Raw genomic sequence first — 26,689 nt, forward strand, 5'->3', positions numbered from 1 at the left:
CTAACATAGAAGGGAAGAATGGAAATTGAGTGACAAGTGGCAGTCCCTGTCACATTCTACAATGCTCTTATCTCCCACGTCTCTAATCTCGCTCTTCTCTCTTCACTCCCTGCCTGGTGGATGAGGCAAGTGGTATCATCTCATTGAATTGTGACCTTTTCAGGGAGGAACACTGAGATCAGTCTTTTTGATCCTGTCTCCTCAATCCCCTTCTTTAGCTTGATATCTGGGATGTTAGTAAGTTCAAAATTCCCATTTTATAGGTGGGAAAACTGAGCCAAAGGGAGACGAGGTGACTTACGATGCCTTTTCAATTATGAATGGCAACATTTCTTGTGATACTAAGAAAAAGAGAAATCATTTTTCTATGTGCTTTTTCCCTTTGGCGAGGAAACCATGAGGTCAGTCAGCATGAGGTAGTTCTTTCCAATAGCAGGTAAGAAGGTTCTCGGCTCATTCCCACCCCAGGTGCCAGCAGTGCCTCACCTGGTGAGACCAATATCCTGCCTGCGGCTAAGTTCTCCTCTGATTTTCACTTTGCTGGCATGAAATTCTACCAGCCCAAGCACGATGCCAGATGCTTTACATATAGCATTCCCTTTAATTTTACAACTCTTTGAGATAAGTATTGTTCTGATCACCTCCTATTTACCCCACTGGTGAAGGACGAATCCCTTGCCCTAGATAGTATGAGAGGCCTGAACACACGACACCTGACACTGGGAAGATGAGACTGGCAGGGTTGCACTCAGGAATGGAATGACCCAGCAGGGGCTGCGGGACGCAGGCTTTGTCGTGACAAGAGGCTGAATGATGCTTGGTTTCTGCAGGAGGATGTGAGTGTCTTATTTGACCATTTTGTGGGATGAGAGGTTGAGAACCAGGTGGGGTACAGCTGCTCCAGCTGGTAGGTGAACTAGCCAGGTAGACAGACTCTTACGTGGGAGGGTGGCATATGTGGCCAGAGCAGGGGAACTCCTACTTAAGCCTTTGGGGCCCTGTGAGGCTCAAAGTTGTCAAGGTAGCACATGGAATCTCATCATAATTTGGGGGCATAATCCAGTCTAATTATCCCCATTTTATACGGGAGGAACTGAGATACAGGGAGGGCCAATGTGACACAGCTAGTTTGATGCTGAGTTTCCTCTATATGGCTCTGTCACCTCTTTATCTTATTTGAACCCCACTCCCACCCTGTGTGGGAGCATCTAGCCAATGAGGAGACTAGAGGTCAGAGTGAGATGAAATGCTCCAAGTCACACAGCCAGAAGAACGGAGCGAAGTTCAGACTCAGCGTTGTGACCAAGGCGGGTTACTTGCCGGCACAGCTGACTGCAGAGTGAGCTCTGCTATCAGGAGAGTGGTCACCGCCTGCTGGCTCCTGCCTGTCTGTGCGGGTGGGGTGGGCCACGACCTTGGTGATACCGATGACCTTGGGGATACCGGCAGGGTTTCCATAGCTCTGAGTATTCCTTCAAGACAGAGGAAGGGACTGGACTGAACTCTTTAGGTAGATGTGTTTGTTTTTGTTGTTGTTACTCTGGAGAAATAAGGACTAGGACAATCAAATTAAGTAGATACATATCCTTCAAAATACGACATTCAAAATATTTAACAACTGCTGGAAAGGCTGGGCCAAGCATTAACCTTTTAGTTGCTGGATGGTGGGAAGTCCTGGAGAGTCCTGAAGAAGGAGCTGGGGCAATAGGAAAGATACTCAGGAGCTTGGGGGCAGAGCTACTTACCAACAAATACAGAAGAATTTCAGTGTTTCTCTATCAGCCCTGTTCATACCCGACCAACAATCCTGCTGCTGGGTGTACATGCCCTCTTCGAGTCTTCCCAGGTCCATGAGGGAGCACATACTAGGGTGTCCATCCCAGTGTTGTGTGTGGTGGTGGGGAATTTGGGGCGTTCTGGGTGCCCATCCTTGGGGAGTGGATGACATCGACAGTGATGAAGAGGAAGAGACCAGGTGAGAACAAAGCAACAGGAATGTGGCTAAAAACAGCCCCACTGTGTGGAGTGAAAGGCACAAGAAGATTGACATAAAGGACAAATGACCATTTGCGTAAATTAAAAATACACACCTTCCAAACAAACCACACACATTTCACAAGGACACATGGAAACAAAAGGCTATCAATAGGCATATTAGAATGGCTGCCAATGGAGGGTGAGGCAGTAAGGCAAGTGTGAAATGGGAAATAAAGGCAGAAATACACAATAAAAACAGGAGACAGGCCTTGTATGTGCTAATCATGATAATTTGCCATAACTGAAGACTATGAGTAATTTAGCCCTCTGCAACCAAGGGGAAAAAAAGAAAAGGAAAGAAAGACAGTAAGTCAGTACAGCTGACCAATACTTAGAGGTAATTGCAGCTGCATTCAGAGAAGAGTGGGGTGCATTCCAGGAAGTGAGCTGCCAGTTACAGCCAGCAGAGAGCAGGGAGGGCACCGACTTTCCACCTTGCTTCTCTACAGCTCTTTGGCTCCTCACCACCGTATCTTGCTACGCTAGAATTTCCTTATTTTTGTGGTAAGAGGTTGTGATGTTTTTTTTTTAAAGAAATTTTAATAGAAGATGTCTTCTGTCCTAGAGACTGAACAGGCCACTTCCACCAACATCGTCTTGGAAAGAACTCTGTTGTATGCTGTCCCCTAATGGCATGGGAGGCTTGGACATGTACCTAGTAGGATGGCCAGCCATGTACCTGGTAGGATGGCCAACTGTTCTGGCTTTTGCTGGACTGAGGAGGTTCCTGGGACACTGGACTTTCAGTTTTTTAACTGGGACTTCCCAGGAAAATCAGAAGAGTTGGTTACCCTATGACTATTGCTGAGGAAGCAGAAGAAAAAAGATCATGGGGTGCCTAGTGGTCTCTGCCATAGGGATACTCTTCACTCTTCTGGATGGAAATGAAGACTAGACCCTAAGTTCCAGCACAGACATGAAGGATTATTCAAATACATTCAAAAGTCCCCTAGAAGAAAAATCATGAGGTTGACACATCTGGCCTTTGGTGCTTGAGTTTGCTTTTCTGCACCTTCCATGCAGTCTGAAGGCCTTAGCTCAGCCACATATTCACCCAGTGCCATCCCCTCATCCATCCATCCATTCATCCACCCACCCTCTTATCCTTCAAGTCGTCACTGAGCATCTATTGTGGGCCAGTCTTTGAAGATACTGAGGTGAATAACAGCGCATAGTACCTGCCCTCAAGGAGCTCACAGTTTAATGCAGGAGACTCAATCCAAGTAGGGACAATAGTACAGGAGTCTAACTGTAACTGGAGGTTTGTATAAAATGTAATGGGACCCAGGAGAAGGAGCAACTAAATATGCTTTGGGTCAGGGGATGCTTCAGAGAAATGGATGATAATGACATTCGAGGTTAAGCTGACATTCGCCAGTTAGAGAAGTGGGCATTATAGAAATGGTACAGGCAGGGCCAAGGCTCAGAGAGCACACGATGAGCACAGTGGAAACTTGGATAGAATGTGTTGGGCTGGCATCTAAGAATGGAGTGTGTGTGTGTGTGTGTGTGTGCCCGGGTTGGGGGAGGATGTGTGGGAATGAGTAAGGCAGAGGGAAAGGTGTGAGGAGCTGGAAATGTAGCTGAAAAAGTAGGTTTAACCAGATATGAGCGCCCTGGAAGTCCATTCCTTCGAGTATTTTATGACCTAATTTCCCAGACAGAGCCTTGACTCTGCTACAGTGTGTTATGAGGATGGACAAGTGGAATGTGGTGCGCACTTGCCCAAAGTGTTCTCTGGAACTCGACTTGGGAAATGCTCAAGGGTCCTTGGAGGAGCCTCCAGATACCCGAGGAGAGCATTCCTTTGTGTCTGGAGACAGGCAATATTCTGTACAGGGTTTTCTTTCTTTAATCATTCATAACTGTGTCCTTCTCTGTGTGGAACTGTAAAGCTTTTAGAGCTGGCAAGGACTTTGCAGATATCTAGTCCAAACCCAAACAAAGATCCAGAGATGAGATATCGCTGAGCTGACCAGAGGCAAAGGCAGATGAGAATTCAAGTCTTTGACTTGAAGACCATAAATATTGAAGGGACCTTCAATATAAAAATAATATAACAGGTCATTTACAGTAAGCATGTAAGTAATTTTGTGAAAGAAGAGTGATCATTGTATCAATAATCTGGAATAAAACCATTCTAGTTATTACAATTAACTAGGTTTAGTCTTGAGCTACATCCAAGCAGAGAGATTGAGGTGATGGTTTGTTTTCTTTTCACCTGACAGGAGGTCACACAGAGGCTGTCAGGTCCCATCAGGAGAACATAGAGCCTTCAGTAATTCACTTCACAAACATGCAGAGCCTATAAAAGGTCCTGGCAACTCAGTCTTCAAGGAGCTCACTGTCTGGTTGGAGATAAACAGTTAAAATCCAATATGGCAGGTGCTGTGAAAGAGGGGAGCAAAGGGTGCCGAGGGAGCATGGGGAGGAGATGCATGACCCAGGGTAGGGCTGAGGCTTTCCAGAGGGCAGTGACTGTCAGTAGAATGGTGTTCTCAGGGAAAGGGAGTTTGTTGAGGAAAGAAGGGCTGAGTGGTTAGGAAGGGTATTCCAAGCAGAGGGAGCGCCACTGTGAATGCACGGTGACGTGAGAAAGCCTGCCCATGTTTCATGTGCTCAGATTGGCTCGAGTGACATTCAGGCTGCTGGCTAACGAGTGGCGAGTAAGAGGCACCAACTGAGTAAATATTAACCATTAATCCTAATACACGCTCACTCTCCACTTTCCTCCCAGAGATGACATGTAGATCTGACCCCATTTAAAAGGCAAAGTCATCCTCTTACCTCCAGCAGTGACACGCAGCTGGTTTGCTGCCAGTGGATTGTAGTGAGAATGAAAGGTTAAGGGCAGGTTTGGGTGGGGAAAGGGAAGGGAGTACACAGACATGTGGGTAACTAAGAAAGGGAGGGAGACCTGAAAAAGGGGTAAGTGTCCAGAGCAAGAATAGGAAGGCCTGGGAGTCAGACTACACACAAACCACATCTGCTTGAGATGTCTCCACTGAGTCTGGGGGTCCTCCTGAAACCATGGAGGGGTGAGTGCCATTGTCAGCTGATAAGTAGTCCCTTAGAGGTTAATGCCTGGCTTGTCTAGATGCTTCCCTATGGGCCTGGTTAATGAAGAGGGGATGGGATGTCATAGCATATGGTGTAGAGGCATTTTGATGGGATAGGAGGTGGGTGTGTGGGAGGAATGGTGCAGTTATGTCAGAGCATGCCCTGTGGGGATGGAGACTGAGGTCAGAGGAAGGGACTCTAGACGGAATGAGAGCATGGTTGTGTGTGTGTGTGTGTGTGTGTGTGTGTGTGTGTGTAGTCACTTTGCCTACATCAACCTTCATAAACTTTTAAGGAGTCACCTTTTAGGGAACAGACATGCTTTTTATGGTGCATACAATGCTTTCCTGATTCTTATTTCATTTGTTTCACATGAGCACCCTGTGAAAGAGGAACTTTTCTTATAAACCAAGAAACCAGGGCTGAAAGGCTAAGTGTCCTTCACAGGGCTCCCTGCAGAGTCCAACAGGATGCGAACCCCAGTCTGTTGGACTCTCACATCTGTGCCCCTTCTATTAGGTTGGTGCAAAACTAACTGTGGTTTAAAAGGTTAAAAATAATTGCAAACACCGCGATTACTTTTGCACCAACCTAATGCCCCTGCACCTCCCCTCACTATGCCCACAGTGGAGGCCTGTCATTTCTGTCCCCAGCTTTCACAGATGCCAACTGGGTCCCTTTCTGACTCCCACTGTGTCTTCCGTCAGGTTCACACATGCCGGCCAGATCCCATGAGAAGGACCTGTCTGCCCGTTCTGCAATGCAGATGTCATGGGCAGTGCTCAGAGATACAGAACGTATTTCATTCTCAAGTAAACAGTACGGGACTTCTGGATGTCCTTAGCGATTTTAAAACGATTCAATAGCTAGCTTCTGGGAGAGATCTGAGAGTACGCTTCTCAGGTGCTGATAAAATGTAAACATACTTTTAGAATAATCTTAGACCTTATCCTGAGAATGATGAATTGGGTATGAAAATTACCTTCTCCAGCCGCTTGTAAACAGCAGTGTAGACAAGTGCTTTGGATCCTCTTCCACAAGAAAGGGGGCTGGTTTGGAGGCACCAAAGAACCATGGCATTAGGGACAGAGGGCACCCAAACACCTGTTCCCTGATACCTGCATCGTGACCTTGCCTTCCATGAGCCAAATGAAAATGCTGGAGTCTGAGGATGACTTCTTATGCTTTCACGTCACCTCTGCCATGCCGGCTTGCTACTGCCCTCTCTCCAAACCTCTGTGAAAGGTGCAGGTTCCACCTCCTTCTAAAAACCTATCAGATACTGTATATATTGTTCCCTTTTCTCTGACTCCTACCCCTGGTTTTGATCAAACAAAACCAATGAGAAAACCCAGACATCACTGGATACTTCCGTGAGGTCAGAGAAAGTGTCTTTACCTTTCCCATACACCCCTTTGCTCCCACCCCCTCCTGTGTGCCTGGCTCAGCACTTGGAACTTAATGACCTGTGGTCTTGCTGGGTGCTTGTCTGAGTCTAGTGGTCAGCAAATGCCGGCTTCTGGGCAATGGGCAGATTGTGTGATGTGGGGCGGGAACCCAGGGAACGCTGGGCGCCTACAGCTTGGAGCAGCTGGCTCTGAGGAATTATTGCAATTCTGCACAACTTAAAAATCTGCAGTTTGGGGGCGGGAGGGGGAGCGCGGGGGTGGGTCCCCTAGCGTCCCATTTCTCCTCCTCAGGCGGTTCACTGAGCCTTTTCCCTCACTGCACAGGGGCCTGCGATGCCTTCTGGACCACAAGCCGCCCTCGCTGGGCTCCCTGGTTTGTTGCTCAGTCTCGGCCTCAGGCATCTGCTTCTGACGGTCCCCTCTTCCATTTTTTGGGAAGGGGACCCAACTCGGTCCACTTCTGCTTGGTGCATATGATCACCACCTCTTCTGACCTGGTAAGTCGAGGAATAGAGCGTGGGAAACAATCTTGTTCTGCGTTGTGCCTGAGTCTTCAGGCAGAGGTGCTAGTGGTAAACAGGCAGGACGTGGGGCTGTTTCCTCCTTCGCACTTTGTTTTGAAACAAGTTGGGGCCTCGAGACTTCCTAAGAAAATCCTGGCAAATATGCAGTGTCGCTTGGGCCGTGACTTTCCAGAGGCGGTTGCCCGAGCCCCTGTGGCCTCAGAGGAGCTGGTCGGCTTCCCGCCGGATTGCCGTGCTCCCAGCCCCTGAGGGCGCGCAGTTGGCAGGCGCGGGGCGCGCTCCAGCTCCCACCCGGACAGGGCGCGCCGTTCCAGGGGTGACTCTGCACTTGGGTCTGGGCTGGGGCGCGCGCCCCGCAGGGCGGCCTCTGTGTCCAGACATCTGTCCGCCTGTCGGGCGGCCAGTTCCCCGCTGCCAACAGCCGCTGGCGGCTCAGCGCCGCGCCCTCTGCCCAGGGAGCGCTGGCTGAGGGCCGAAGCTAGGTGGCGGGAGGAGCTGGGACCCAAGGGGCGGTAGCCCGGCGGCCAGCCCCGCCCCGCCCCGCCCGCTGCTCCCCGGCGCCGCGCTCTCGCAGGGCCGGACGGACAGATGGACAGACTGACCGTGGAGGGCCACCCGGCTCTCCTCGCCGCTGCCGCGGCGGGCGCGGGGCCGCGCGGTGAGGCCTGATCCCTGCAGTGCGAGCGGGAGGCGTCGCAGAGCGCAGCGAGCCAGAGGCACCGGGACTCCTGCAGGTACCTGCTTGGGAACCCACCTCCCCGTGCGCTCCGGAGTCTTCTCTGTGCGACCCTGCAACTTTCCTCACCTTTTGCTGCCCCACCCACCCCCAGTGGCCCAGGTCATGGGTGCAAGATCCCGGAAATCTACCTCCGCAGGGTACTTCGCATACCGCTAGGCGCTCTCCATCCTCCGGTCCCCAGAGCCCACCGTCATTGGTGCCCTAAGGATCCGCCTGTTGCGCAAGTTGTGGGCAGCCCAGATGGTGCCTGGCTCTCTCCGAAAGCCTCAGGGAGTGCACCTAAGATCAGCTCCTGGGCATCGGGCGGGGTGGGGTGGGTGGAGGATGGACTGGAGGCGGGAGAATCGAAGAGCTAGGGAAAGGCGACACTTCACCGAGGGGCATCCCTGGGGCGTTTCCTTAGCCGGGAAGCTGTTCCTTCTCTTCCTCGAGAGGAGGCGCTTTCCCAGCGACTATAAGTGCTTCCCGGGCCGCCTGCTCCGCCTTCTTCCCTGTCGTTCCTCCCCTCCCTTTGCCCTGGAGTGGTTCAAGGCGCCCCGCGACAGTTGCAGGGAAGAGCGCGCCCGGGGCCCTTGTCCTGCTGCAGCGCTGTGCCCAGGGACGGCCAGCGTGCTCAGAGTGGGAGCGGCTAGGGGCTGGCAGGGCCCGTGTTGAGTCGCCGGCGGACTCCCCGCGTTTGGATCAGTGGCTGTGGTGGGATTGGGTGGCCTGGGGCGGGAACTTCTCATCCCCCGCCCCTCTGGGTGGCTGCCCGATCTCTTGAGGTGAATGAGACCATCCTGCAGGGGCCGCGGCGAGCCGGGCTGGCCGCCTTTCGCATTGCAGGGCTCGTTCTGTGCACCCACTCACCCCCCACCCCCGCTGTCTATTTTCCTCTCTTTTGTGAAAGGAGCACCTTTTGCGCCCTTGGTGTCTCCCGCATCTGGCTGGGGGGACTGAGCCGGTTTTCTAACTGGGCAGCGGGCGGCGGGGGTGGAGGACCGCACAGAACTACCTCCACCCGCCAGGATGATGACCCTGGGCTCTGGATGGATACCGCGGTGTGAACGCGGGGCGCGGGGTCCGGCAGCAGGGCTGGTCCTTGCCCTCGCAGAGGGTAGACGTGAAGACGACTTGGTTTTTATTTCATCTTACCTTCTGAAGAGTAGGGCAGGTGAGGAAAATCAGAGCAGAAGCCTCCCCTGTCCCTTCTCATGTATTTGCTTAAGTGATTTGCATAATCATTCATTCGCCGAGAGCTGTATGTTACCCCTAGCTGACCCCCTTTCTAGACTACTTGCAAATACCTGCCCAGGTAAACAGGTAGCAAGCATTTTCCTAAACACCTGCCCCCTCTCTGAAGGCAGATGCTCTAGTTTCTCTCCTCCCTGCTTACTTCAGGCTGGAAGAGGGTGGCATTGATCTTGTGGTTGATCTTGGTGTATTGTGTAGATTTCATTCTTAATCTGAGTTGTAAACGCCTGGGGGACATTGATTGGCTCTGCGGGTGTTTATAAGCAGCCCCCCAGGGGCCAGGCTCTGTCCTCTGCTCTGGGAATGCACAGCTGTAAACTGAGATTGTTTCTCCCAGTCTAGCCCTACTCTTCCTCTTTTATTTTCACCAGACTCCTTCCATCTTTTGTCCTAATATTAAATTTGTCTTTTCAGAACGAGGAATTGTCAGTGTTGGGGTAGAGGGGAGAAGGTTGATACTGAAGTGCTTAAGAACTCTGAATCCAAGGCGTGTCGTGAATATTCCAAGGAGACTTGTGAGATCTGTTTAATTGGGTCTCATGTCTGAGCCGTGATCATCTGGAAAATCAGTCTGATTAAACCCATTCATGAGTGCAGCAGAGCTAAACTTCTGCTGGGCAAGCGTATGAGAGCAAGCAAATTGGGAAGTCAGAAGCAATATTTGTTCTGTTCAGAGATATTAAAATATGAAAAATCCAACCCTCTGACGCTTGGGTTTGCCAGCAAAGCACCAGCTAAGTATTTTTCATTATTATTATTATTATTATTGAGAAAAAGGGAAAGAGTGGGGACTCCAGGCACCTCCTGTCTTCAGTGAGTTTTGCCCGTCACTGTAATGCTTCACAGACTCTGCCTCCCTCTGCTCTACCAGAGACCTCAATCTGCCCTGGCTAGCGCAGTCTCAGCTTTGGGAAAACAGGCTCCACACGGTGTTCCTTCTCCTCCTCCTTCTTTTATTTAGTAGATAACATTTATTGGCTGCGTACTACACAGGCAGCTCCTCTGCTGGGCACTTTTTCAGGCATTATCTTATCTCATTTAATCCTCAGAACAATCTCATGGGGAAGTGAGGCTATAGTCCTTTATCGCGGTATTTCTGTGGGAGCCTCGGTAGGATGCATTCTGGGCTGTATGGGAGACCAGAAGGACCGGGCTGGGCCTGAGGCCTCACTAGCGGGTGAGCACAGCTCTCCTACTAGCAGGTGGAAGGTGTGTGTGTGTATTGCTCCTGCTTATCAGATGTTGGGAGCTGGATCCTCCAGAGTGACACTTGTGTGAAATACCCCCAAGGAGACTGTAACTAAGGACCTGGGAACCAGCCCTGATTCCTACCTCTTTATGGCTCCTGGATTTGACATAAGTCACTTCTCCTCTCTGAATCTCAGTCTGTTTAGCTACCAGGATCTATGTGTCTAATATTTATTGTTACCCTGTACTAGGCACTGTGCTAAAATCTCTCTATGCATTAACTCATTTCATCCTGATGATGACCGTAGCAGGTGGGCTCTATCATTACCCTCGTGTAGATGAGAAAAAAGAGACAAACTGAGTCACTTGTGCAAAATCACACAACCAGGACCATGTGAAGCCAGGATGCTAACCTCGGCCGTCTGGCTGCAGAGCCATTGTGAGATTCTCTTCTCCTTGTTTATCCCTACAGCCCCAACACTGTGCCCTGCATTTAGTAGGACTCAGACTGGGTTTGTTCAACGGTGGCAGGCAGAGGTGGCTTGCTGTCACCAATAGACTTTTCAACCCCTTGTCACATCCTTAAAAGGAACCTCGAAAACTGGACTAGAAAAATGTTCTTTTTGCTTTTGCCAAAATACTCTTCTTTCCAATGGAATTCTGCCAAGCTGGTTGGGAAACAGGAAGACAGACCATAAAGATCATGGGCTAGGTAAACATTATGGCTATTTTAGAAAATGTGTTTATTATCAATGAGAAACCCAGAACACTTTGCACTCTGAGTCAAGTCTATCAAAAAAACTCCGACCAACACACCAGAATTTGTTGTGTGGGGTCCATGTGCCCAGCACTGCAGGTATCGAGGGCAGGCAGACTCTAAGACATGTTCTCCGACCTTGAACTCACAGTGAACCTGGAGGCTCAAGGTTAACAAGCGCAAAACAGGACAACACAAGATGCTAAATATTTGAGTCCTGATAAAAATCACAGAGACTCAGTCACATTTGTAAAGCCTGTTGTAGTTTGCAGAAACTTTCACAGGGTTATCTCGTTTCAGTTCTCATAGTAACTGAGTGTGGTAAGTGATAGGCAGGAAGGAGGTTAGGAAGCCCAACCTGTAGATGAAGAAAATAAAGCAAAGTGAACCTTGGACTTGGCCATAGCCAGGTGTCTTCTGAAGCCAAGTCCATCATCTTTGTGTCTCGTACGTTGGACAGTGAGATGTGGTGGGTCATTGGAGGTGGCTGAGTTTGAGTCTGATCCTGACGCTGGCTGTTGGTTCCTGGTCTTGGCCAGCCAGGGTGCTTAGTGGGGGCAGGGGACGAGGAGAAAGTGTTGTTTTGATGTTGTTAATTTTTGCATAAGGGTATGTGAAACGTGGAGAAATCCCAATTATGATGAACTCACTTAACAATGTTTAGAATGTGTCATCAAATATAGAAGCTGATCTAGAAGCATTTCCAGCCCTGTATTTCTTTATCCTTTCCCTAGATCACCTTTTACAACTTTGTAACACAGACACACCTACCCCTTATAAAAGTAAATTCTTCTGGCTAAGCTATAAAGAGTTATAAGACTAGGTTGTAGTATTTTTCTTTGTGGGAAAGGGGTCTCACTCTCTTTGGAATCCTGAAAGCCTTGCACCATGGTTTCCTTGGAGTAGATATGCTATAAAATTGTCTTGACTTGCACAAGTGTTGAATGATGCAGCCCCAAGGTCTGCTTTTAGCCAGTCATGTTACAGAGAAGCAGTGAATGTCAACAGCAATGGGCTTCAGTGTGCTTGCCGAAGTCCCCAACGAATGAAGCATCCTGCAGCTCAGCACAGCTGAGCACCTGGAAGATGCTTACCAACGCGGACTTAATGACTAACTTATGTAGTCACCGATACATCCTCTTTACATACACAAATGTGTACAAGCATTCACTTAACAAGATTACCCAGTATTATGTACTGTGCTAGGGGCTGGGTATGCTGTGCTGAAAGAAATACAGATGGAGGTGGGGTGCAGGCGGGTAAGGAGACAGACAGTTAACAAGTCACTCACACATTTAAGTAGCGGCAAGCCTCCTAAAGACCTTCACGGGGAAGGAAAACAAGGGTGGGGAGGTCACTAGTTTAGATGGGGGAGCTGGGGGAGAGCCGTTTCATTCTGAGGGACGGGTGGGAGTTTATGCAGTGAAAAGTGGGAGAAAGAGAATTTCCGGCTGAGGCAAGAGGAGGATTCTACGGCAGGATGAGCATTGCATGCTGGAGGAACTCCAGGAGAACAGGGAGGGGTGGGTGGAGGGGAGGACGGGGCCAGATCGTGCTGCACCCTTCAGGCCAAGTTCAGGATCTTAAGAGTTTATCCTGAGGGCTGTGGAAAGAATTAATAGAGTTTCAGCAGCCAATTTGTATTTCCAGAAGATTGTCAGTGAAGGCTGTGAGGAATTGATTAGAGAGGTTCAGTGATGGCAATTGAGAACCTCCTTCACAGGCGTGCTGGACAGGTGGGGCCTAAAGCCAGCGGGACTGAGAGGAAAATGAATGGCAGGTAAGGAAGTGGAGACCGTACATGTGTAGGTTGGTTGTGAAAGGGAGCAGAGAGACAGAGTACCGGGGAGAGTTTGTGTACATGCTTGTGTGTAGGTGCAAGGTGACCTTGGCCAAGGGTAGGGAGCTGAGTCCAACTCCTCAAGAAATCAAAACATGCACTTCTCTGTGTGTGGAATTAAATGGTACTATCACTTCTAGAAGATTAGAAATTTGAATACTAGCTTTGGCTTTGTCTCCAATTGCTGGGTAAATTTGAGCTTATCAATTGCCCTTCTCTGTTCCCCTCCTCTCCCCCTGACAGCCAGGTGGTTTTATGATTTTAAAAAAGAGATCTTTCTATGAATATTCTTCTTCAGTAGCATCATTTATTTGTGTTAAATTTGGATCCTTTTTATAAATTGAATTAGGAGAAATTTGAGTGGGTAAACGGGCACATTTGTGGTGAGATTCTGAGCATTTGCTCTTTGATGACCACCAATAAGCTGCTTTCAAACTGACTTAAATGAAGAGACACCAGTGATGAGCCTAGTGGTGAGGAGATGCCAAGCTTGTCCGAAATATATGGGGGTGAGGCCCTGTGGAGAGGCCCGGGCATGGCGATAAGCCAACTTTTGTGTCTCAGCAGAATTCTTCTTTACCCAATCTTCCTCATCACGAGACACTTCCTCTGTATCCTCAGATAGTTTGTAAAAAGATGGAAGGGAGGTGCATCTGGTCTCCTCTGGGAACCCACATTTAGCAGAATACGCTGGCCTAGTCATCAATAGTGAACACCACAGCAAGCCTGATGGGGCCTTGAAGAAGTGACAGGGGACCCAGTGATCAATTTCTAGTTGTAGGGAAGGATCGTAAATAGGACCACAGAATTGAAAGTTACTCCTAAGATCAGTTAAGACTTTTGCTGCCTCTTGAAGACTTCTTCCAAGAGTGCTGACTTGTATCCTGGCAAATAATTAGTGTGTTGAGAGAAAAGAATGCCAGAAGACTAAAATTTTGGACTTGAACATGCTTCCATTTGTTTTTTTTTTTTTTTTACTTTCATTCTTCTACGGACTGGTTTGATTTTCTTAAGCCCTGATTGACATACCAAGGCGAACCTGCAGCATTTCCTATGATTTCTTACGGTAAAGAATTTAATTGGCTCTAGAGGTGGGAGAACTTCAAGGTTAACGACTGGTTTGTACATGTAGGTTGAGAGGAGACATTTGGGTTCCGGCAAGGTTTCAGCATTTTTGTCTCTGAGATCAGTAAATCATACCTTCTGGACAGTGTTTTTTTCTCGTGGGTTTTTATGATCCTGGTTTTCTAAGTCTGGTACCCTCATGAGGCCACTGACTTAGAGCGCCAACTTCCCCTCCTCCCGTGGTGATTAGATTGCTTACAGTATTCAAACATTCAAAACAGTAGTTTCCAACATGTACACAAATTCGGAAAGTTCATGTAAAAATAAGAAGTGTGAGTGTTCTTGACAAATGGAGAGATCTGACCTCCTGATGCCCACACGTAAGGGACAGCAGCCCCCTTTTGGCAGGACTGGCACTCTCCAGCTTGTCACCGTGGCCAGGTGTCCTCCTTTTCCATTTCGGATAGCTGCCTGGCTCCTGTAGGTATTCTATTTTGTGACCCCAGATTTAAAGTTTGGGAAGAGGAAGCAGAGTTTCACAGAAAACCAAGAATGAGTCGTCAGATAAGTGGTACCGTGTTTCCCCGAAAATAAGACCTAGCCCGACCATCAGCTCTAACGTGTCTTTTGGAGCAAAAATAAGACTCAGTCTTATTTTACTATAAGACCGGATCTTTATAATATAATATAATATAATATAATATAATATAATATAATATAATATAATATAATAATATAATATAACACCACGTCTTATATTTATTTTCGCTCCAAAAGATGCATTAGAGCTGATGGTCCAGCTAGGTCTTATATTCGGGGAAACAAGATATCAGTGAACCACAGGGGCCCAGAGGTCTGCGGTGACAATGCCTGGGACAGGTAAGTCCCATGCAGATGAGAAGTGTCCTTTGGGTTTTGTCATCTGGAGGTGCCCTTAGCAAAAACACTTAGTTGAGTGTTAGGGCAAGAGTCGTAGAAACAGGAAGGATGAGTGTAAAACAGCATCTCAAGAAGCTGTGTTGCAAAGAGGAATTTGGGGTTGGGAGATTTGATTTCATTTTATTTTTTAACATGTGAGTGACTTGAGTATATCTACATGAGGATTATGTGATATAAAATAATGCTTTCTTTGTTTGTCATTGGCTTACAATGTATAACTACAAGGGGTCCAGTCTTAGCTTTGGTTGTTCTTCTTGAAACAGAGCGCTCCCCAGGATCAGATGGCATGAGGTGCTTTATATGTCCGGGATGACATCCTTGCCAACTTCAGCTCTGACCCGTGTGAAATACATTTTTGCTATTTTAATTCGGAAGCAGCAGTGCCTTAAAGTGGGTAATTCTTTTTAACATTTTAACACCAGCAGATTAAGTTGAACAGTGCCCATGTGGTGATTCATTATCTGCATTTACTCATGTGTGTGTATGCTGTCCATCTCCTTTTATCACTGGCCGAGTGGAATCTGTGGGGTGATTTTATCAGCCAGCGTCCCTTCTACTGCAGCCTGGGTTAGTGTGCTTTTATTGGTTCTATGCCGTATGCCAATTTTTCCATTTTGCATTTGTCTTACGATATAGCTTGATCCAATAGTTGTGTGTGTGTGTATTAGAACTTACCTATCTTGTCTTTGATGAAAACTCTTTTTATTAAAAACAAAAAAAACCTGTATCTCCCTCCTGCAGTAGGTGATAAATAAGCTACGTTTCTTCTGCGGTGACCACAATTTCAAAAGTACATTTACTATGAATTTTCTTTTCTCCCAGCAATACAGTGGGCGAGAGATTTTAAAATTCGACATGGAGGGGAAGCAGCCAGTAGCTATCCCTAACCTTAATCCTAACAATTGTCAACCAACTAATTAATTCATGAATTAATTCACCAGGTAATTTTTATGAACCTACTATGTGTCAGATGAGGTGCTAAGCACTGAGGATATGGTATTTGCATGAGACAGACAAAAATTCCTGCCTTCATGGAGCTCATTTTCGAGTGGGGAAACAAACTCTAAATAAAAGAAAGAAATAAAGTCTATGTCTCAAGTGTATTTTAGGGATTGATAAGTGCTAAGGACAAAGAATAAAGCAAGGAAGGGGGATAGGAATTTCCTGGGAGAGGGGAGTATTTTAGATAGGGTAACCAGGGAAGGCCTCGTTTGGAAGATATCATTTGAGTAAAGCCCTAAAGGAAGTGAGGAAGTGAGCTATGCAATCATCTGGGGCTAAAGCATTCCAGGCACAGACACCAGCCCGTGCAAAGGCCCTGAGACAGAAATGTGCCTCACTGGGCATGATTAAGGAGTAACACTGAGACCAGTATGCCAGAAGGGAATGAAGGCCAGTGAGAGGAGTAGGAGATGAAATCAGATAAGTACAGGGGCGGGGGCAGGGAGCTCTCATTCTGAGTAAGTTGGAAGCCAGTAAAAGGCTGAACATAGGCGTGACACAGTGTGATTCACATTTTAACAAGATCTCTAGCTAAAGCATTCTTACCCCTTGTTGTGTCATGGACCCCTTTGCAGTCTGGATCACTTTTCAGAATTGTGCTTTAAATGCAAAGAATAAAGGCCACAGGCTATGGATCCGATTGTATGGAAGTATGACTATCAAACTATTAAAACCAATGTATGATTCAGCGATAGATGTGCTTCTTTATCCACTCATTGAAGAAGATCTAGCAGGAGGTCTGTAACTACTGTGATTTCAAAGTCATACTGGGCACATGTGATGTTTTGGGAGATCTGCAACAGCTGTGACATGACATGAAATTTTCTGGGATTTCTATTGGGGTGAAGTCACAGGTGCGGATAATAGTACCCTGGGACGCTGCCTACCTTTTTAATGAGAGGAGTCGCTAAATTTCAGTTAGAGGTTAGTGAACCATCAAGATCCCCTTCCCCCCCCCCCCCCCAGTTAGATTCAAGGACCACTGAGTTCTCTCTATCAACCCTGATCTGTTAGGTGGAGAATAGATGAAACGGGGTCTGAAGGATAATTGGGGTGCTAACGAAATGTTGCGGATGTTTCTGGTCGTGTCCCGCCTGCATTTCAATAGGCATGGCTGGCGTTCACGGCTTCTGTCTCCCATCACTGCAGTCGTCGTACCCAGTGGTAGCCTCTGATTGCTTAGACGTTCTAGCAGCAACAGTAACTCCAAGAGGTTTTTACAATATCTTTCTGGTTCTTTGTGGCTGCACAATTCAGGAGGCCTGGGTTGTGGTCCCTTTGGGTCGGTGCAGTCCCATGCAACCCGTTCTCCTTTCCTAGGGACACTCTCGCCTCAGCTATTCCTAGCTTACGGAGGTGTGCAGAGTACAGGCAGAGTTCTTTATATTTTAAGAAGAAGCAATCTGTATAAATACCACTACGTCATAGGGCTACATACAGGCCAGGTCAGAAGCTCTCCAGTCTCCACATCTCTGCGTGAGTTCTTCCCTCTCCTTGGAGAAGGGCCTTCTTGCTCTTACCTGTCTCCCTTACTTGCTCATATCTGAGCCGACCCTCAGGGCTCAGCTCAAATGCCACCTATTCATGAAGTTGTCGCTACTTCTTCTCCCAGAGGGACCCTTTCCCTCCTTTGAACTTCTGGGGCACTTTCTCAGTACCTCCCCTCAAGGTACCTGACGCGTTCTTCCTCGTGGTGCGTGCACTTATTTGTTTCCCTGTTTACCCTTTTACAAGTTCTTCAAAGCTCCTGTAAACTCTGAGGACAAAAGCCATGTTGTCTTTTGTTCTCCATAGTTCCCAGGACAGCGCTGCCTTAAAGCAGATGTGAATGACTAGCAGAAGCTTATGATTCCTACCACTGACACAGGAGCATGTCGGCAGAAGATTCTATCTCTGTATGTAAGTTCACTTCATGTTGATCCCATTCCCCCATCCCCCAAACACTGACCAAGGCTGCTTAGGACCTTTCCTTTTCCCAAGTAGAAATAACCATTTTCATAAGTGTTTTATAATCTGTGTAAAGAATTTCAGGTTCTGTTGAGAGGTAGAGTACAAAAATCACCCTGAATTCCATCACCTAGACAGAATGCATTTAACATTTCGATGCATAGTCTCATAGACATTTTGTTTTCACTTTATAAAATCAGACATATTTTATAAAGATCAGATCATGCCCTATATTGTATTAATTACTTTCTTTTTTTACTTAGCGTGCGGTGACTGTCACTTTTATGAATCTGCAGGCAGTGCAACATAGTGGTTAAGAGAACGGCTTCAGAGCATAATTGTTTGAATTCAAACCATGAAGCTATCGCTTAATAGCTGTTGACCCAGAAAGTTACTTAATGTCTCTATTTACCAGTTTCTCCATCTGTAAAATGAATCCAGTGAAAATACTACTACTTGTCCAAGTGTTGAAGATTAAGTGTGTTCAGACATGCAAACACTTAGCCAGGGCCTGACTCAGTACACAGGAGCTCTTACTCTTATTATTTCAGCATTTCTAATGGCCATAGATTCTTTCATTGCATGACCATGTCCTAATCTATTTCATCGTTCCCATATTGATGGACGGTTAGATAGCCTTTGGCTTTTTGCTCTTATGAATAAGTAATGATGTAATCCACATCCTTGTCCAGACGTCCTTGCACATTTGTCTGATTTATTTTCTCAGGACACATTCCAAATGTATAACTGTGGAATTTTTTGATACACATGGGTACAGTGTTCTCCAGAAGGTTTCCTTTAACCAGTTTACACCCCTATGATCATTGCATGGTGTGTTTTTTTTCCCCCTTTGCCCTCCCAAACTTCTTGCTTTCTGTGTCTCTTTTTCTTACTGTGTTGGTGCAGACATTGATTCATCAGCCTTTGGAAACATGGGGACAGCAGACTGAGCACAGGGTCTTAAGGTCCTAGGTGGGCTGACCTGCTGGACTGTTTCGGATTGAGGCCAGAGCCCTGCTTTGGGCCAGCCCTGTGGCTGGGGATTCCGGACAGGTGGAGGGAGCCAGGGCATTCCTTGCTTGGGCCAGTGGAGTGGGGCAGTCACATGGGCCACTCAGGGTAACCCAGAGCCCTGTTGACCGCTGGGAATAACTGTGTTGGGGCCAGTGGCTGTGTGGTTTTGCTTCCTCTATCAGGTGCAAAGGCTTGCATGGGGCTTTCCTTTCTGTACCTTGTCTTTGGAGCTGAGTCGGTGACTCAGCAGCATCCTGCTCCCCAGGGAAGGTTGTCTAGGAACAGAACCAGAGGAGAGGAAAGTGGTATTTGGTTACCCATGCTTCCAGCCTCAGGGATTCTGGTATTCACTCACTGTGGATGGCCAAGAGAAATAGAATTTATAGTAACCTTCCACATATAATTTAGAGGCTTTGCTTTAGAACGCACTGGCTGGTTTTTCTCTCTTAAAGACCAGGACTTTTAGAAATGTGTTTTTAATCCCTGCATAGAATAGACCCTGAAAAGTTTTCATTTTCTTCTTGGGATGGATCAAACATTAAAAAGAAAATCATTGAAAATTCAAGGATTTCTCGTATGTTAACGTCCTTCTTGAAATTTGATAATTGGGGAAAAGTAAGTAGTGGGGGGATATTCTTGGTGTTCTGTCAGAATCACCTGGAAGGTGTTGTATTATTTTGATTGCTTTGGATGATAGGATTTTGTACGATTTAAATATAAGCACAAATTTCCTGGTACACTAAATCAAATTATGGTAGTCTGATTGTGATATTATAATTTTATTTAAGCAAAACGCTGGACCACAATTCTCATTAGTTAAGCAAGATAGTGGTAGGGTCAAATTTCACCTTTCATTATTATTATTTTTATTTCATTTCTGATTTTATTGAAAATGGATGAATAGTAGTAAGACTATAAAACAGACATGTATGTGCATTTTCCCTGGGACATCAGTGAGTCTCAGGAGACGGAAGCTTTGGTCAGGAGTGGATGTGGTCAGCTGAAGCACCACCACCTGCCAAAAGCTGTAGCATGCCTCATCTTTGAAACTATATTAGTGCGTGTGCACTCTGTGTCAGTCTGGCACTGAAAATGTTAGCAAACATAAGACAGACTTAGAGAAAATCACTAACCTTTACTCTAACTCAAATTGCATGAAGCGTGCTTTGAGTTTCAGCAAAAGGTTAACTTTGCTTTTATCTTCCTTCATTTGCCAAGTGTGCTTGTCTGACACCGGAAATGCCATGCCTGAATTCTGAAAGAACAAGTGTTGAAGGAATATCCCCAGCTGTTGTCAGCGGATGAAGTATTCATACAGACTGTGGTTCTGAGCTTTCTGAACTTACAGCTTTCAAAGAGGTGTCTGTGGTCTCTTTACTCCACTCTAGAGCAGTGGTTCACAACTGGGGACAATTTTGCTCTCCAGCGGATGTTTGGCAATATCTGGAGGCAGTTTTGCTTGTCACAACCTTGAGGGGTGGGGAGGAGACATGCTACTGGCATCTAGTGGGTAGAAGCCAGGGGTGCTGTTAATATCCAGCAGTGCATAGGACGGCCCCCATACAGAAAGAGCTACCTGGCCTCAAGAGGCCAATAGTGCCGAGGCTGTGAAAGCCTGCGCTAGAAGTTTGCAAGGTCAGGATGTCTCCAGGGGAGCTGGCTGGCTGCCAGGAGGGTGCTCAAAGGTGCTATTTACCTGATAGCTCCTCACAGGACAGGGTCAGGCTCTGTCTCTGCCTTGCAACTTTGGAAACTCACTTCCCAGTGTCCCAGGGCTGATCAGACTCTAGGAGGTTGACTTGCATAGAAACCCATAGGAAACTGAGTAATAAACTTCTTCTTGTCTTGTTGAGTTCCACCAGTCAATAGAACTAGTGGACAGAGTGGACGCTTGTTTTGGCTGCATAGCTCATATGCCCCCTGTTGGCAAGATGCCAGGGGACTGAAATCGCCAGGAGGTGCCTCAGGGAGCCTAGGGTCAGAAGAAGGGGGGACTTTTGGGTATCTGCTGCGACCTGAAACTCTGAGGTCTGGATACATAACACTCCACTTAAGATGAATCCCACCAGGGTTGGAGATGCTGCATCTTCAGGACAGGACTCTTCTTTAGAAAGCCCTGGGGTGTGTCTTGGGAACCAACTTGGATCTTTTGCACTTTCATCCTTTGATTCCATTGCTGACCGGCTGCCTTTCATTATCCGTATTGATTCTTTTAATTTACTCTTTAGTCTGGTTGGCTGGGGGGAGAGGAATTAGTTCACTAAAAAATGTGTCAAGCACCATTGTATAACAGGGGTAATTAATATGAAGATTGATATTAAGATACTCTCCCTAACTGGAGACTTTCTCAGTCTAGTGAGTGGCACTGGGGTGACAACATTTCAGAAGCATGTGAGCAGGGCGGTGACAGGTCCACTCATGACTCTACGCAAGTAGAGAGGAGACAGACCGAAGCTGTAATGTCACTTGCAGTGTCTGCTTCGATCTTTCTGATTTTATAGTTTAATTTTTGGAGAGCAACTTTATTCCTGGTATTTTGGTTCCTGGGAGAAAGATACAGGGGGTCATTTTTACTCCTGTGAACTGTCTGCTTGTCCATTTGATAGTCCTCATTCTGTTCAAGATTGGATGTCAAGTCTCGGGATGATGAAAGAGTCCAGTATGCCACCTTGTCTTTACCTTTTCCCTCTCAGTAATGGAGGCCGTCATTTTGTACATTTTTGAATGCTGTTGTCAACCCCACCAGGAAACATAGCCATGCTGGAGAGAGGTGCTAGGGTGATGCAGAGTTTCCCTTTTTATTGTGAAGAGAGGAGTTCTGCAGAGACTTTCAGCACTTGAGTGAACTTGATGTGTTTTGCCAGGATCCTGCTGAATCACTCAGAAAAGTCAGAAACCTACTTAAGTGCCAAGTCACAGACGATACTCTCTTCTTCTCAGCAGTTACGCCCTGATAGGAATGGTAGGGAAGCAGAGAAATAGAGACATTTGGTGGGGATTATGGAGAAGAAAGTGGAGCATGTGTTGGTTGTGCATATTTTTCTTCCCCAAAGCCCGCCGGTTTGGGTCACGTTCTACCCCCTTGCCCCATCCTTCCTTAATTCATTAAGCATGAGACTTTGGGCAGGTAGCTAGCTTCTCTGAGCCTTGGTGTACCGCCTATAAAATGGGAATAACAGCATTTACCACTTACAGTGGCTGAGGACAGAGATACTCCTGGAGAGGTTCCTGGCATGTTGTAGGGACTCAGAAAATGCTAGTTATCATTTTCTATGGATAGTCACATTTAGAATGTGAATGCCCTAAGAAGGATGTGAAGTGACATAAATTCACACCTAGAGGTATTGACTGGTATTATATTTCCCCCCCAAAATCCAGTTTCTTGGACAGGAAACATGGTGGTGGAAAATGAGGCAAGGCACCAGAATTCTGAGTTTTGGGGGGAGGAAGAGAGAAAGGGACAGCCTGGGATGTTATCCATTCATCAGACATTGATGGAGGGCCCACTAGATACCTCCTCCTGTAAAGAAGATACACTTGGCTAAACTCACAGCCTGTCTCTGGGCCAGTCCTGTCTTCTGTGATGAGCTGGTTCCCAGCAGTGTTTGGGTTTTTTTTTCTTTTTCTTTTTTTTTTTAGAAGTGCTGAACAGCCTAAGTACTTTGTTAGTTTTTTGTTTGGTAATTAATATAGTCATATCAAAGCTATTTGCAATTAATTAATTATCTCCCAGCCAGATTAATCTTACCTTCCCTTAAAATGTGCTACATTTGGGAAGACATCTGATAGGAAAAGAAAGACTATACATGCATCCTCTGTCCTTTAAAAAGAGTGGTTGGGGCATGGTGGAGAAGGTGAAAGGATTAGAAAGGACAAATTGGTAGTCACAAAATAGTCGTGGGGATGTGACACACAGTATGGGGAATATAATCAATAATGTTGTATAGATTATGCAGGGTGTCAGCTGGATACTGGATTTATCAGGGAGATCACTTCAGAGATTGTGTAGATGCCTGACCACTGCGCTGTACACCTGAAGCTGAAGTAGAATAATATTGAATGTCAAATATATATGTATATATATATATGTATATATATTTTTTGGCCTCACCACGGGATGTAAAATACAGCATAGGGAATATAGCCAATGGTACTGTAACAGCTACATACAATATCAGAGGAGTAGTAGACTTGGGGGGTTTATCACTGTGATAGGTGCAAATGTCTAATTATTATGTTGTTCTGTACACCTGAAACTAATATAAAAAAATAAATTAAAAAATAGTAAAATAAAAGGCACAGCAGCATCTCTTTGTTTCATTGGAACATAAATATTAATGTATGAGGCTAACCCAATTATGTGCTACTGGGAAGCCTTAGAAGGAGGGGCAAAGAGAGGGACAGGGGGAGGGGCAGGGGGAGGATTTTAACTCTTGAATCGATTTGATTTGTCCCTGTTGAGATTTCTCTACCTCTTCTGCCAAGAATCCTATCTCAGAAGTTCAGTTTGGGTGGTGCTGCATTTTTTTTTTTTTTCTGGATCATTCCCCCAAATCGACTCTATTGGAAGTGGAAAATCACTGAAGAATTGCTCTGCCCATTGTTTGCTGCGACCAGCTCGAAACCGTTCTGCTTTGTTCTCTCTCCATTGCCTCCTGGATGTTAATAGGACACCAGTTACTTGTTAAGATTTGGTTTGGGGGCCTGTGGCCTTCTGGCGGTGGCGGAGAGGGGCAGGCACCACATCTTGTTGGTAATCCCAAGGCCTAGCACATGCCCTGCACATCATTCTCCTGGAATGAATGTTTGCTTAGTGACTGACATAGCCAGAGGCACTTCTTTCACTTTTCTTTCTGAAGCTCAGAATCAATCTTTTCTTCTAGCTCCCTTAACCCCTCCCCCTTTGGACATAGCATGGATTGGAAAACATGAAAATCAGTGGACGGAGGCTTAGTACTAGTACAAAGCTATGGGAATGTGTCACATGAGGCAAGGCTTACCTGGTTGGGAACTGGATTTTTTTGCTTCCTTTATTTTATTCAGGGAGATAATTGAAATTTATCTTTTTATTTGTTCTGATACAAACTTAACTCTCCCTCCACAGACACACCCCCACATGCACCCTTCCCCACCCCCCACCCCCCCACACACATGCATTAACCAGAGGATTCTGGTATAATCATTTCTGATCTGTGAAATATAACAATGAACAAATAAAGCTAAATTGAATTTTTCCAGCCTTTGAAACCTATTGATTTTAAATTAGAGCGGCAGTGTTAATTCTGTTAGGGTACTCACACTCAGAACTCAGTCTCCGAAATGGATGGAAATGTATTCATTAGAGATTTATAAGTATATCCTTGATGAATTCGCTAGGAAAATAATGCTCCTGGAAGAAACTGTGTGGGAGGTAAGTGGCTGCAGTCCTAATTCTAGTGCCACGTTTCATCTTTGGATGTTTTGTTGGTCTCAGGGTCAATAGAGATGTCCCAAGCGTCCATTATAGTCAAGATCTGAGAGTCCTTAAGCCGGAGAGTGGTCGTCAATCCTGAGGCTTCGTGATGATGTCTCTTAATCCATGTGTCTAGTGGGAGTGATGGTTCCATGAGGGGAAAAGACTATCCTCTCCCTCAGAGTTAGTTGGGGTCTAAGATATGGGGCTAATCAGTTAAGTGCCCTTGCGCTGACTTTGAGAGAGAACGTCTTGTCGTGGGTGTCTTTCCTTGCTGGAGTTACTGATTGAGGCTTTCTTCTGCAGGTGAGAGTGATTTCCCAGCGATTGCTTTGTAAACCAGAGAACAGGAGTCTTCGCTTCCTTTTGGCCACTAAATGCCGATGTGCACCACACGTTCCAGTGCGGGAAGAAGGGCAGAGCTTCTTGGATGATGATGGACGTTCCACGGGGCAGGATGAGGGCAGAGTGTATGACAGCAACACCACAAGGGTAAGATTTCCTCCCTGACATTTTCTTTGGCACCATTATTTGTCAAACGAAGGGGAGAACGAATCTTATGGTGTAGTGACATAAATGAAGGTTAAACACTAGGGAGATTATTCTGGTTGTAAAATCCACTGGGCAGTTGGGGCCAATGACTAAGGGGGAAGGGAGAGTCAACCTGGAAGGAGTAATTTGTTGTTTTGGGGGACGTGGCTGGCGAACTTTGGAAGATTCTGTGGTCCACATTGCACAGCTCCTCTTTCGACATTTGTAGTTCAGACTTGAGGGAATAACACTACTATTTTTGTGATAAGATTTCAGTTGTGTCCATTTGAATCGATCTAGCTTAAAACGGGTGCTGTGGAGCTGGCATGGGTATAGTCACAGATTGGGGGGCTTATCGGAAGTACCTGGCTCAGAGACACATATTTGTTTGAGCCACATAATGTTGAAATCATGGCAGATCAGTTCTAATTAAACTTGAGGTATTCCACATAAAAAACAGGATTTGCTGGTTCTTCTGGAACACTGAAAGATACATCTACCCTGGCCCTCCATTCCCACAGAGAACTCTGGTGCTGAGTAGCCTCTGCCCCTTAGACAAGCGTGAATAGTTCACCACTGTCCCCACCAGCCCACTTCATTTGTTTAACTGACTTGTTTGCCACTGGAAGCATTTCACCAGGCCATGCCTGGTCTAGCTCATTCTGCTGGCTCTTTGACAAAAACAGTGATGGCTTTTATTAATTCTTCCAGATAAGAGGGAATATCTTTCACTAGACTATGGGCAGCAATTAACATAAGGGAGGGCTATGGCGATGACAGTACATAATCCCTTCCATGGAAGAGCTTAGAGTCACAGAAAAGCAATGGTCAAACTTGTCGGAGATAAGGAGAACTGCTAAAAACATTATAATATCTTGTGGTGGATGCACCTGAAGGACTATGGGAGAAGGTGAGTTGAGCAGGGAAATGGGTGGGAGGGACAAGTATTCATTTGGCCTAAGTGTATTCACATTCTCCAAAGCTCCCTCTGCTGGACACCAGGCCATCACCGCGACAGCCATTTGTATGTGGTTTCCTCCATGTGCTGTGACTCAGCTGGAGATGTGATGGGGTACCTACCACAGGATTAAGGCTCTCCGCTTGTGCAAAGTCCACACATTTTTCCTGTTTGTTTCTGGTTGAAAATCTTTCATCTGCGATTCTTTGCTTTTTGCAAATAGGACAAACTTTTGGCTACTTGGCTCACTAAATCACTCAGCCTTCTGAGCAGCCCTCAGCTTGGAGATGAGCTGTGTGAATTACAGGGATCCTTGGAGTTTTCACAGGGGAGAAGCCACACAGGGTAAAGGTAAAGGTCCAGAGGGAATGAATGCAATTCTAATATGACCGTACCTGGTGCAGGGAGCAAGAGATGGAAGGGAATACAGGCAAGTAGGGGAAGGTGGAGAAACTCTTAACCTCAATCTCTAATTTTTGGAATAAGGTTTCCCATGTGTCTTGTGCTTTGTGGTTTCAAAAGACTTTTGCATTTACTATTTACCATTAAGGTGTATTTGTCATCTTTCATAGATCAAGAATCTACCCACCCAAGGTCACGTAGCTGGGAAGTGGCAACACAAACACAAGTTTTTGGAGTCATAGCCTTTACTCTTCTCTTTAGTTCAGCATCAATGAGGGGACCTGGCGTGTTCATTTCATTTATGTTAACATTTAAAAGTTGGGTTTAGGTTGTGAGTATTCTGAAATAGGGTGACTTGGGGCCCCGGTGACTAGTCAGAACTGTGCCACTGGTGTGTTGTCAGCTGTGCCCAAGCTGTCAGAACATGTTAGGGGTGGGACAGACGTAGGAGGGTTTTTTTTTTCTGTCTACTTGGCCAGTAGGACTCCCATGTTATATCTGGGCTTCCTCATGGGGCTGGGCTGAGCTTTCTGGAAGGTTCCATGTAGAAGTGTCAGGCTGCCCAGGGAATGCTGATCCCTGGAGACAAAGA

At 46.5% G+C, this 26,689-nt stretch overlaps 1 protein-coding gene across 5 annotated transcripts in view; it reads left to right on the forward strand.

Annotated features, from left to right (window-relative positions):
- The first annotated feature begins 6,785 nt into the window (after nt 1–6,785).
- Nucleotides 6,786–26,689, forward strand: part of KCNS3 (potassium voltage-gated channel modifier subfamily S member 3) — a 28,470-nt gene continuing 8,566 nt past the window's right edge. The window contains exons 1-3 of one of the 5 annotated variants that reach the window (XM_074331720.1): nt 6,786–7,003; nt 17,588–17,692; nt 24,513–24,698. The gene's annotated coding sequence lies outside the window, so the exon portion shown is untranslated. Of the gene's footprint in view, nt 7,004–7,166; nt 7,765–17,587; nt 17,693–24,512; nt 24,699–26,689 lie in introns of those variants that run through there. The other 4 variants (XM_074331722.1, XM_019753831.2, XM_074331721.1 and 1 more) reach the window with 4 other exon arrangements.

Source organism: Rhinolophus sinicus, linkage group LG05 (genome assembly GCF_036562045.2).
Source record: "Rhinolophus sinicus isolate RSC01 linkage group LG05, ASM3656204v1, whole genome shotgun sequence".
Lineage (NCBI taxonomy): Eukaryota > Metazoa > Chordata > Mammalia > Chiroptera > Rhinolophidae > Rhinolophus > Rhinolophus sinicus.